Source organism: Oncorhynchus masou, chromosome 22, assembly GCF_036934945.1.
Source record: "Oncorhynchus masou masou isolate Uvic2021 chromosome 22, UVic_Omas_1.1, whole genome shotgun sequence".
Taxonomy (NCBI): domain Eukaryota; kingdom Metazoa; phylum Chordata; class Actinopteri; order Salmoniformes; family Salmonidae; genus Oncorhynchus; species Oncorhynchus masou.
In genome coordinates this window covers 29,414,332-29,427,428 of record NC_088233.1, presented here as the reverse complement: position 1 = coordinate 29,427,428, position 13,097 = coordinate 29,414,332, and the positions used below count along the sequence as shown (strand labels likewise).

Sequence of the window (13,097 nt, the reverse complement as noted above, 5' to 3'; positions counted from 1 at the left end):
ATTGAGAGCATTCTCTTAGGTTGTATCACCACCTGGTACGGCAACTGCACCTCCTGCAACCACAGGACTCTCCAGAGGGTGGTGCGGTCTGCACAACGCATCACCAGGGGCAAACTACTTGCCCTCCAGGACACCTAAAGCACCCGATGTCACACGAAGGCAAAAGATAAAATAAGGACATCAACCACCCGAGCCACGGGCTGCCCCCCCCTATCATCCAGAAAGCAAGGTCAGTACAGATGCATCAAAGCTGGGACCGAGAGACTGAAAAACAACATCTACCTCAAGGCCATCAGACTGTTAATAGCCATCACTAGCTGGTTACCACCCAGTTATGCAGTCCTGCACCTTAGTGGCTGCTGCCCTAAATACATAGCCATGGAATCACTAGCAACTTTAATAATGGAACACTAGTCACTTTAGTAATATTTAAATAATGTTTACATACTGTTTTACTCATGTATGTACTGTATTCTATTATATTGTATTTTAGTCAATGCCACTCCAACATTGCTCAATCTCATGTTTCTATTTTTCTTAATTCCATTATTTTACTTTTAGATTTGTATGTATTGTTCTGAATTGTTAGATACTGCTGCACTGTTGGAGCTAGGAACACAAGCGTTCAACAACACCCGCAATAACATCTGCTAAATATATGTATGTGACTAATAACATTTTATTTTTATTTTATTTGGTCTGTTTCACAAGCGTTCCCAGATGTCTCACAGTGCTGTGCCTCTGGGTTTAGAAACTCGATGGTTTCTTCTCCACAATGAGTCTGGATCTGAGAAACTCCCCGACCCGCACTGAACCGAACACTGGTACAAAGACCTACAGAAGGGTAGCTATCCAGGAGGAGGGTTGGACACCCCACCCTCCAGAGTGCAGTCTTCTAGCTATAGTGCTCAGTGGTCAATGTTATACATCTAGTATGGTCTCCCTCTCTAATCACCATACTACAGCGGGTTGCTCAGGGGCTCTTTGACCGGAGTAGGGCTATTCTTTCTCTGTTACAGGGTCTCCTCTCCCCAGCTGGCTGGAAGGATGACCGCTCCGTGCTATTTACAGTACGTCCCGTAGCGCTGTTTCTGTTTTACCGCCACAGGAGAGATGGGGAGTGGGGCGGGGAGGAAGACAAACGAAGGTCTCTCTTGCTCTCTCTATCTCTATTTCGCTTCAACCCCTCTCTTTCCCCGTTCCTAAAAATAGCCGTGAGTCGTGATCAGTTCGTCCTTGAGAGTAATATTGCTCAGGAATCATAGGAGGGGGTTATAGGTTTGAAACAAATAGTCACTCCTCGCTTAGCCAAGTCAACCCCGCTCACGGTTGAATTTATGTATTCTATTTATAGGAGCCCCGTGTTTCCAGGGGAGACCTAATGACGCAATGACGTCAATGCGGGTCAATCGCCGATTGACTAGAGGAATTGAGTGGTGGTGGGTTCCATTTGGGTTTTCTTTTTCGGTATTGTTTACAGAAACTAAGGAAAATATGCCAAAGATGGAAGCATACATGATATTTTGCAACGAAAATAGACGCTGCTTCATTCATTCATTCATTCATGCAAAAAGAAAATATTGGCAGAGGTGGCATAATGTCGCCAACCGGATAGTGAGGGATGCGTCTGTCCGTTGGATGAGATTTCTCAATGTATCCACACCGCTCTGTTGGATCGATACCTACATCTTAACATTTTCTGGAATAATGCTTTCAGCCTAGTTATTTTTATAGGGTTTTCTTTTTCAATTTCCTTGTGCATTCATCATTTATATTTTTCACTGGTAGACGCGAAGTGGTTTCCTCGGTGATGTCCCTGATGACGGACCGAGTTACGAGATTCTTGCTTTTGCTCTCAGGGGATTCATCTGAAATAGTACATAGACCATGCATCTACACCCAGAGAAAGGTAATACATCATTCTACACCTTCTCCCACCATTCTCCTCTCCTCCCTCAATCTTTCCATCTCTCCTCTCCTCCTCTCATCCCCTCTATCATATGGCGTTTCATCGGTCTATTCATCTGTCTATTAGTCATGAAGAAAAAACATTCCCACATTGCTCTTTCCTTCCTCTTTATGAAGCCAGTCTGACAACACTGATTCAACATTTGTTTTTATTCATTTGCATCATTTTGGCATAGCCGACGTATGTAAGAATAGCAATTTTGCTATCTGCTTTGGTCTAGCCCCAATCGTGCACGCCATGGTTTCTCCAAATGCAGCTGCCGCGCGCACAGAGCAAAACGCGACGTTGAATCGTGTGACAAATGTTGAATGTGTGCGTTATGTCATAAAACTTTCACTTGATAGCTAGCCTCCTGTGGATCTGTCTTTAATTTCGACAACATCCAATCATATGGATTTAGGAAATAGAGCTTGGTGTATCTTGTTCAATTTTGTCTTTCGTTAATTATCAGGATTTTTGTGTATTGTTTTTCTATCCATTTTCCAAAAGTGAAGGTGTGTCTGGGTGGTGTAAACATGGACTACTGTAGACCACTACAGGACATTGACTCAAATCGCAACCTCTTTCCACGACAGAGACGCATGTGACCAGGAGCACGCACACTCACGCACACGCACCAAACACACGCAGAATACTAGTGTGATTCAATAGTAATCATTGGTTTGTTTCTACCGTTGATGTGTTCCGTGTGTGTGTGTGTGTGCTCGCGCGTGCGTGCTTGCGTAAGCGAGAGAGAGAGAGCAAAAGCGATGTTGGGTGTTCCGTTCCCCAGCAGGACTGGTGGGCTGCTTTGGTTTCAGCACCATGGACATCTCCCATACTGTCCTGGCGCCGTCCTCTATGGTAGATAGGCCTAATATGCCACTGGGCTAAGGAAGTGTTTCCTAAAGCAGCGTCGTTTGGCCAGCTCATTTTGCTCTGACACAACAGCACAGATTTTAAGTTATTTTAAAACATTGTTTTTCTAAGTAATTAAGTGTTATTTTCACTTTATTTATAAACAATAAATGGATGTTAGCTGGCCATCCTATTGATCTGTATCTGTTAATCCTGCTGTCATGCCAAACGCTGTTCTACACTCAGTTCTGTTTTGATTTAACCTCAATATGTATAGTTATGGTCAGGTTTAGTATTTGGCTAGCTGGTCTGTACTAAAAAAGCTACAGTTATCGACAACTTCAGGGTTCATGTTCATTCATTTTAAATAAGCACTATGTATGTATGTAACTTTTTTGATTTATTGAACTAGATGTGTTAGTGCTAGCAGGATACCACCCTGCATACCACTGCTGGCTTGCTTCTGAAGTTAAGTAGGGTTGGTCCTGGTCAGTCCCTGGCTGGGAGACCAGTTGCTGCTGGAAGTGGTGTTGAAGGGCCAGTAGGAGGCACTCTTTCCTCTGGTCTAAGAAAATATCCCAATGCCCCAGGGCAGTGATGGGGGACATTGCCCTGTGTAGGGTGCCGTCTTTTGGAAGGGACGTTAAACGGGTGTCCTGACTCTCCAAGGTCATTAAAGATCCCATGGCACTTATCGTAAGAGTAGGGGTGTTAACCCCAGTGTCCTGGCTAAATTCCCAATCTGACCCTCAAACCATCACGGTCACCTAATAATCCCCAGTTTACAATTGGCTCATTCATCCCCCTCCCCTGTAACTATTCCCCCAGGCTGTTGCTGCAAATGAGAACGTGTTCTCAGTCAACTTACCTGGTAAAATAACAGATAAATTAAAAAAAGTGCTGTGCTGCAACTAAAGTCTGCATGCCCTTATCTCTCCAGGAATACCTCCATGCTCTGTATTTCTCCAGGACTAAACTGGAACAAAAGCCTGCATGCCTTGTAGCTCTCCAGGACTAAGCTGGAACTAAAGCCTGCATACCTTGTAGCTCTCCAGGACTAAGCTGGAACAAAAGCCTGCATGCCTTGTAGCTCTCCAGGACTAAGCTGGAACTAAAGCCTGCATACCTTGAAGCTCTCCAGGACTAAGCTGGAACTCCTGCATACCTTGTAGCTCTCCAGGACTAAGCTGGAACTAAAGCCTGCATACCTTGTAGCTCTCCAGGACTAAGCTGGAACTAAAGCCTGCATACCTTGTAGCTCTCCAGGACTAAGCTGGAACTAAAGCCTGCATACCTTGTAGCTCTCCAGGACTAAGCTGCAACTAAAGCCTGCATACCTTGTAGCTCTCCAGGACTAAGCTGGAACTAAAGCCTGCATACCTTGTAGCTCTCCAGGACTAAGCTGCAACTAAAGCCTGCATACCTTGTAGCTCTCCAGGACTAAGCTGGAACTAAAGCCTGCATACCTTGTAGCTCTCCAGGACTAAGCTGCAACTAAAGCCTGCATTCCATATGTATCTTCAGGACTAAGCTGGAGCTGAAGCCTGCATGCTCTGTGTTTCTCCAGATCTTAGGGTTGGAATTAAAGCCTGCACTCCTCTTCTCTTCTCCTCTCCTTTTCTCCTATCCTTTCCAACTGTTCTCCCCTTCTCTCTTCTCCTCTTTTCTCCTCTCTTCTCCTCCCTTCTCTCATTCACATTTACATTTTAGTCATTTAGCAGGCGCTCTTATCCAGAGCGACATTCAGGAACAATAAGGGTTAAGTGACTTGCTCAAGGGAAAATGTACTCCCTTCTCCTGTCATCCACCTGAGACACTATTAGCTCTTAAAAACTGTCAAACTCTTGGGCCTTATTTACCTGTGATCCAGCATCTACATTTAAATATTTTCTCATGCTTCTGTTCAAGAGTCCTGTTGATTGACTAAAATCCATGTTCATCAGAGGAAACAAGCACACCCAAATATAATAACGGACATCTGTATAATTTTGGCACTCTTTTTACAGTACCAGTCAAAAGTGTGGACACACCTACTCATTCAAGGGTTGTTCTTTATTTTTACTATTTTCTACATTGTAGGCTAATAGTGAAGACATCCAACTTTGAAATAACACATATGGAATCATGTAATAACCAAAAAAGTGTTTAACAAATCAAATATATTTTATAATTGAGATTCTTCAAAGTAGCCACCCTTTGCACTGATTACAGCTTTGTACACTTGGCATTCTCTCAACCAGCTTCACGAGGAATGCTTTTCCAAAAGTCTTGAAGAATTCCCACATATGCTGAGCACTTGTTGGCTGCTTTTGCTTAACTCTGCGGTCCAACTCATCCCAAACTATCTCAATTGGGTTGAAGTCCGGTGATTGTGGAGGCCAGGTCATCTGATGCAGAACCATCAAACTTCTACTTGGTCAAATAGCCTTTACACAGCCTGGAGGTGTGTTTTGGGACATCGTCCTATCGAAAAATACATTATAGTCCCACTAAGCTGAAAACAGATGGGATGGCATATCGCTGCAAAATGCTGTGGTAGCCATGCTGGGTAAGTGTACCTTGAATTCTAAATAAATCACAGACAGTGTCACCAACAAAGCACCCCCACACCATCACACCTCCTCCTCCATGCTTCATGGTTGGAACCACACATGCAGAGATAATCCATTCACCTACACTGTAGAACCAAAAATCTCACATTTTGACTCATCAGACCAAAGGACAGATTTCCAACGGTCTAATGTCCATTGCTCGTGTTTCTTTGCCCAAGCAAGTCTCTTCTTCTTATTGATGTCCTTTAGTCGTGGTTTCTTTGCAGCAACTCAACCATGAAGGCCAGATTCATGCAGTCTCCTCTGAACAGTTGATGTTGAGTGGTGTCTTTTATTTGAACTCTGCGAAGCATTTATTTGGCCTGCAATTTCTGAGGGTGGTAACTCTAATGAACTTATCCTTCTTCCTTTGCTGTGGTGGTCCTCATAAGAGCCAGTTTCATCATAGTGATTGATGGTTTTTGCGACCGCACTTGAAGAAACTTTCAGAATTATTCTTGAAATCTTCAGGCTTGACTGACCTCCATGTCTTAAAGTAATGATGGACTGCCATTTCTCTTTGCTTATTTCAGATGTTCTTGCCATAATATGGACTTGGCATTTTACCAAATTGGGCTTGTATATCTTGTCACAACATAACTGATTGTCTCAAACGCATTAAGAAGGAAAGAAGTTCCACAAATTAACTTTTAGCAAGGCCTGTTAATTGAAATGCATTCCAGATGATTGCCTGATGAAGCTGTTTGAGAGAATCCCAAGAGTGTGCAAAGCTGTCATCAAGGCAAAGGGTGGCTAAAATATATTTTGATTTGTTCAACACTTTTTTGGTTATTACATGATTCCATGTGAAATTTCATAATTTTGATGTCTTCACTATTATAACAAAAATAATTCTCTCCAAGATGGCGTAGCAGTCGGACGTGTGTTTGTCTTTATCTTATCTTGTGTAATTAGCCGGGGGGGAGGGGTTGTATATATTTTAATCTCACTTTCTCTGAACTAAATATACTTTCTTGCAACCCGCCTCTCCCAATGTGGTACGGATCTGATATTTTTATTCATTGTAACTGGAACCTCCATCAGGAGCTAGCCAGCTAACTAGCTACTAGCTATTAGTCTTTGTTAACTACGGCTAGTGGTCTTCATCTTTAGCTCAGACAATACCTGCCAGTCTACACAGCGCGATATCAACCCAGAGCATATCGGACTGCTTCTCTCTACCACATCACCTGATTCCTGCAGCTCTGGACCATTACACCGGATCATCGCAGCTAGCTAGCTGCAACCTTGCGGCTACTGTTAGCTAACGCCTCTGTCCCGAAGCAAGCACCAGTTAGCCTTGAGCTAGCCTCGAGCTAGGCCCATATACCAGCTATTCTATGGCTTCAATACCTATTTTGTCAACTGGCCTGGAGCTTTTATTGTTGACACGGAGCCCCGCCGATCCATCACAACTGGTCTGCCGATGTAATCGCTCAATGTGGTCTCAACAGGCTTTTCCGTTGCGATGTCGTTGAAGACCCATCTGCTAGCCCCGGCCCGCTAGCTTTCTGAATGCTGTGTCTCCCACTCGTCTAGCATAGTAGTGACTACCGAACGGCTCCCTGACTAACCGATTGCTGCTCATTGGACCCTATGATCACTCAGCTACACAGCTGATGCACCCTGGACTGTTTCAATAACACGGCACCTCATTTTGTTTATCTGTCGGCCGCAGCCTCGAACTCAGGTCCTGTGTGTACCTAACTGACCCTCTCTGCCCATTCATCTCCATTTACCTGTTGTTGTCTTAGCTCTCCCGATCAACACCTGTGATTGCTTTATGCCTCTCTCTAATGTCAATATTCCATGTTTACTGCTGTCTTGGCTAGTTCTTATTGTTTTATTTCACTGTAAAGCCCTCAGTTCCACTCAACTTGCCTTAGATAGCTCTTTTGTCCCACTCCCAGCACATGCGGAGACCTCACCTGGCTTAACTGGTGCCTCAAGAGATGCAACCTCTCTCATCGTCACTCAACGCCTAGGTTTACCCCCACTGTACTCACATCATACCATACCCTGGTCTGTACATTATGCCCTGAATCTATTCTACCTCGCCCAGAAATCTGCTCATTTTATTTTCTGTTCCCAACGCACTAGACGACCAGTACGTATAGCCTTTAGCCGTACCCTTATCCTAATCCTCCTCTGTTCCTCTGTTGATTTTCAGGTTAATCCAGGACCTGTAGCCCCCAGTACCACACCTATTCCCCAAGTGCTATCGTTTGTTGACTTCTGTAACTGTAAAAGCCTTGGTTTCATGCATGTTAACATCAGAAGCCTCCTCCCTAAGTGTGTTTTATTCACTGCTTTAGCACACTCCGCCAACCCGGATGTCTTAGCCGTGTCTGAATCCTGGCTTAGGAAGGCCACCAAAAATTCTGAAATTTCCATCCCCAACTACAACATTTTCTGCTTAGATAGAACTGCCAAAGGGGACAGAGTTGTAATCTACTGCAGAGATAGTCTGCAGAGTTCTTTCATGCTATCCAGGTCTATGCCCAAGCAGTTCAAGCTTCTACTTTTAAAAATCCACCTTTCCAGAAATAAGTCTTTCAATGTTGCTGCTTGTTATAGACCCCCTCAGCCCCCAGCTGTGCCCTGGACACCATATGTGAATTGATTGCCCCCCATTTATCTTCAGAGTTTGTACTGTTAGGTGACCTAAACTGGGATATGCTTAACACCCCGGCCATCCTACAATCTAAGATAGATGCCCTCAATCTCACACAAATTATCAAGGAACCTAACTCTTTCATATCGTCTGAGATCCCTAATGATTGGAAAGCTGCCGTGGTCATCCCCCTCTTCAAAGCGGGTGACACACAGACCAAAACTGTTACAGACCTATATCTATTCTACCCTGCCTTTCTAAAGTCTCCGAAAGCCAAGTTAACAAACAGATCACCAACCATTTAGAATCCCACCATACCTTCTCCGCTATGCAATCTGGTTTCCGAGCTGGTCATGGGGTGCACCTCAGCCACGCTCAAGGTCCTAAACGATATCATATCCACAATCGATAAAAGACAGTACTGTGCAGCCGTCTTCATCGACCTGGCCAAGGATTTCGACTCTGTCAATCACCACATTCTTATCGGCAGACTCAACAGCCTTGGTTTCTCAAATGACTGCCTCGCCTGGTTCAACAACTTCTTCTCAGATAGAGTTCAGTGTGTCAAATCGGAGGGCCTGTTGCCTGGACCTCTGGCAGTCTCTATGGGGGTGCCACAGGGTTCAATTTTTGGGCCGACTCTTTTCTCTGTATATACAGTATAAATCATGTCCCTGTAACCAAAGCGCAGCGTTTCATTTTAACTCTTGAAACTCCCCATCCCGGATCCGGGATTGTGACTAAGCCTCAGGCTCATTAGCATAACGGTTAACGATTTCTGAAAATCGCAAATAAAATTAAAATAATGCGTTTGCTCTCAAGCTTAGCCTTTTCTTAACAACACTGTCATCTCAGATTTTCAAAATATGCTTTTGAACCATAGAAATTGACTGTGTAAGAGTATGCAAAGCTAGCATAGCATTTTGTGTAGCATGTAGCACGCAACATTTTCACAAAAGCCAGATAACCAAATAAATAAATTTACCTTTGAAGAGCTTCTGATGTTTTCAATGTCCCAGCCACATAAAATGCGCAGTGTTTCCTGAAAGCGTGTGTGTAGGAGAAATCGTTCTTTTTCTGTGGACACCTACAACGAAACTTTTTCCGGATTAACTACATAATATCCAAACATGGCAAACGTTGTTTGGAATCAATCCTCAAGGTGTTTTTTCACATATCTCTTCATTGACAAAGCATGGAAAAATATGGCAGGTGACTTTTTGCGCACCAATTTCAGGACACCGGGCGGACACGTGGTAAATGAAACGACCTGTCACAAAATGCAGACACCTTGGGGAAACGAAGAAAGGGCAACTCATGTACAAAAAGAAGATCATGAAAGACAGAGCCTCAAAAATCCTTGTCATTTCCTGGATGCCAAGTCATCTTGGTTTTGCCTGAACGTCAGAGTGTTTTCTTTCGAACAGTAGCAATTATATGCATAGTCGAGCATCTTTTTGTGACAAAATATCTTGTTTAAAACGGGAACGTTTTTCTTCCAAAAATGAAATAGCGCCACCATAAGTGTAAGAGGTTAATAAAGACGATAAACCTGAACACTACAAAATACAAAACAACAAATGTAAAAAAAGAAAAACGAAACAGTTCTGTCTGGTGCAGACACACGAAGACAGAAGACAACCAACCACAAAACCCAACACAAAACAGGCTACCTAAATATGGTTCCCAATCAGAGACAATGACTAACACCTGCCTCTGATTGAGAACCATATCAGGCCAAACACAGAAACGGGAAAACTAGAAACAAAACATAGAATGCCCACTCAGCTCACGTCCTGACCAACACTAAAACAAAGAAAACACAAAAGAACTATGGTCAAAACGTGACAGTCGCTCTTGCTGCTGGTGATGCTCTGATCCACCTCTACGCAGACAACACCATTCTGTATACTTCTGGCCCTTCTTTGGACACTGTGTTAACAAACCTCCAGACGAGCTTCAATGCCATACAACTCTCCTTCCATGGCCTCCAATTGCTCTTAAATGCTATTATAACTAAATGCATGCTCTTCAACCGATTGCTGCCCACACCCGCCCGCACAACTAGCATCGTAACTCGGGATGGTTCTGACAACTACAAATACTTAGGTGTCTAGTTAGACTGTGAACTCTCCTTCCAGACCACATTAAGCATCTCCAATCCAAAATTGAATCTAGAATCGGCTTCCTATTTCAAAACAAAGCCTCCTTCACTCATGCTGCTAAACATACCCTCGTAAAACTGACTATCCTACCGATCCTTGACTTCGGCGATGTCATTTACAAAATAGCCTCCAACACTACTCAGCAAATTGGATGTAGTCTATCACAGTGCCACCCGTTTTGTCACCAAAGCCCCATATATTACCTACTACTGCGACCTGTATGCTCTCGTTGGCTGGCCCTCACTCCATATTTGTCGCCAAACCCACTGGCTCAAGGTCATCTATAAGTCTTTGCTAGGTAAAGCCCCGCCTTATCTCAGCTCACTGGTCACCATAGCAACACCCACCCGTAGCACGCTCTTCAGCAGGTGTATTTCACTGGTCATCCCCAAAGCCAATTCCTAATTTGGCCACCAGTTTTCTGCTGCCAATGACTGGAATGAATTGTAAAAATCCCTGAAGCTGTAGACTTATATCTTCCTCACAAACTGTAAGCATAAGCTGTCAGAGCAGCTTACCGATCACTGCACCTGTACACAGCCCATCTGTAAATAGCCCACCCAACTACCTCATCCCCATATTGTTATTTATTTTTGCTATTTTGCACCCCAGTATCTCCACTTGCATATCATTATCTGCACATCTATCACTCCAGTGTTAATGCTAAATTGTAATTATTGTGCCAATTTGGCCTATTTATTGCCTTACCTCCCTAATCTTACTACATTTACACACACTGTATAGAGATTTTTCTATTGAGTTATTAACTGTATGTTTGTTTATCACATGTGTAACTCTGTGTTGTTGTTTTTGTCGCATGGCTTTGCTTTATCTTGGCCAGGTCGCAGTTGTAAATGAGGACTTGTTCTCCACTGGCCTACCTGGAAAATAAAGGTGAAATACAATTAAATAAAAAATAAAACAATTCAGAAAATAATTGAAAAAATAAAGAAAAACTCTTCAATAAGTAGGTGTGTCCAAACTTTGACTGGTACTGTATATATGTTTAGTAGTAATCCTGTAAAGGATGGTCACAGTACCCGGCATCACATTTTGTTAATTTATTTATTCATTCATTCGTTCATTCGTTCATTTTTATAATTCCTTCATAAATTTATTCATTCATATTCACACGTGTATTTTCAAGGTCTTACGTGTGTTTGTATGTTTCAGGTGCTGAGAGGACTGCCGTGACCGTGTGATATTGATCTCTTTGTCCTCTTCAGATCTTTTTGCGGTCTGGGCTTGCTGTTAACACACCTCAACCCAGGAAGCCCTTACCCCAAAAAGCATCTGCAGTCGACCTTAGCATCACAAGCTATTCTCTACAATGTTATGGAACGCAAAGGCGCAGGTGTGTGTGACCCAGTAAGCAAAGTTATGTTAAAAAGACATTGAAGTCGTTCATTTTCAGTTCTAAGTAATTTTGGAGAATACCTATTTTACAGATGTTGAAAATACTTATTTGTTGGTTGTTGTACCATACATAATTTCAATACCATCTACATGTCAATGAAGAAAGTGTTATGTCAAGTTCAAAAGTTTTATTAACAAATAAAATAGCAAAATAGAGAAAAATTTAGATTTGGGTATGGAAATGTAATTTTAATTATTTTAATTGAATTTAAATCAAATGTAAAAACATACAGTCTACCTACAGTGAAGCCACTCAACATTTACATTAAATTCCAGTCACCCATCCAGAGAGACCCACAGGAGCAACCAGGGTCAACCGTCCCGCCCAAGGGCACATCGACAGATCCACCACCCAGTCGACTTGGGGACCTAAACCAGTGACCTCCCCGCCACTGGGCCAATGCTCTCAAACGCCAGGACACCCACTGCCCCCAATCATCCAAGATAACCCCACAGTCCCCCCTGAAAAACCTCCCCCTACACGCCACCATCCCCTTCCAACCCAACCAAAGAACCTACCCACCTGATGCGCCAGGTCCACCCACTGGGGAGTCAAGCATAGTCAATCAGAAGGATTTCTTCACCCACAAAATGACTTTATTACAAACAGAAACACTCTTCAGCATCCCCCCCCCTCCTCAGATGATCCCACAGATGAAGAAGACAGATGTGGAAGTCCTGGGCTGGATTGCTTACACATGGTCTGCGTTGTGAGGCCGGTTGGATTTATTGCCAAATTCTCTAAAGAGAAATGAACATTCAATTCTCTGGCAACAGCGCTGTTGGACATTCCTCCAGTTAGCATGCTAATTGCACACTCCCTCAAAACGTAAGACATGTTAGGCATTGTGTTGTGTGACAAAACTCTACATGTTAGAGTGGCCTTTTATCAACACAAGGTGCACCTGTGTAACGATCATGCTGTTTAATCAGCTTCTTGATATGTCACACGTGTCAGGTGGATGGATTACCTTGGCAAATGAGAAATGCTCACTAACAGGGATGTAAACAATTTTGTGCACGTAATTTGAGAGAAATACGTTTTTTTTTGCATATGTAAATGTCTGGGATCTTTTATTTCAGCTCATGCAAAAGGGGACCAACACTTTGCTTGTTACGTTTATATTTTTGTTCAGTAGAAAAACAAAAGACTTCAAGGACAATAAACATGTAAACAGCAAGGCCGACTGTGTGTTTTTGTGCGTGTGTGGCACTATTTACGTGTGTGTGCGTGTGCGTGTGCGTATGCGTGTGCGTGTGTGTGTGTGTGTGTATCTATGTATGTGCATTTGAATGCGGGTGTGTGCATGTGTTCGCATGTTCAAGCACTTGAGTGGCATCAGCCTCAAGCAAACATGCATTAGATGTACAAAAGTTCCTTTTTAGTGTCTAAACTTTATTTTACTTTTTTAACTTAAGTTTTAACTTTATGTTTGACCATCATTGTATCTGCCGGCCAGCAACTTCACTCCCACTTTTCTCTAGTTTCACATCCCAACCTCCGG

At 43.2% G+C, this 13,097-nt stretch overlaps 1 long non-coding RNA gene across 1 annotated transcript; it reads left to right on the top strand.

The window, feature by feature from the left end:
• Nucleotides 1-11,476: 11,476 nt before the first annotated feature.
• Nucleotides 11,477-12,771, top strand: LOC135508699 (uncharacterized). Its single transcript, XR_010450844.1, has 2 exons — nucleotides 11,477-11,530; nucleotides 11,869-12,771. It is a non-coding gene; the product is annotated as an uncharacterized LOC135508699 (long non-coding RNA).
• Nucleotides 12,772-13,097: the final 326 nt, after the last annotated feature.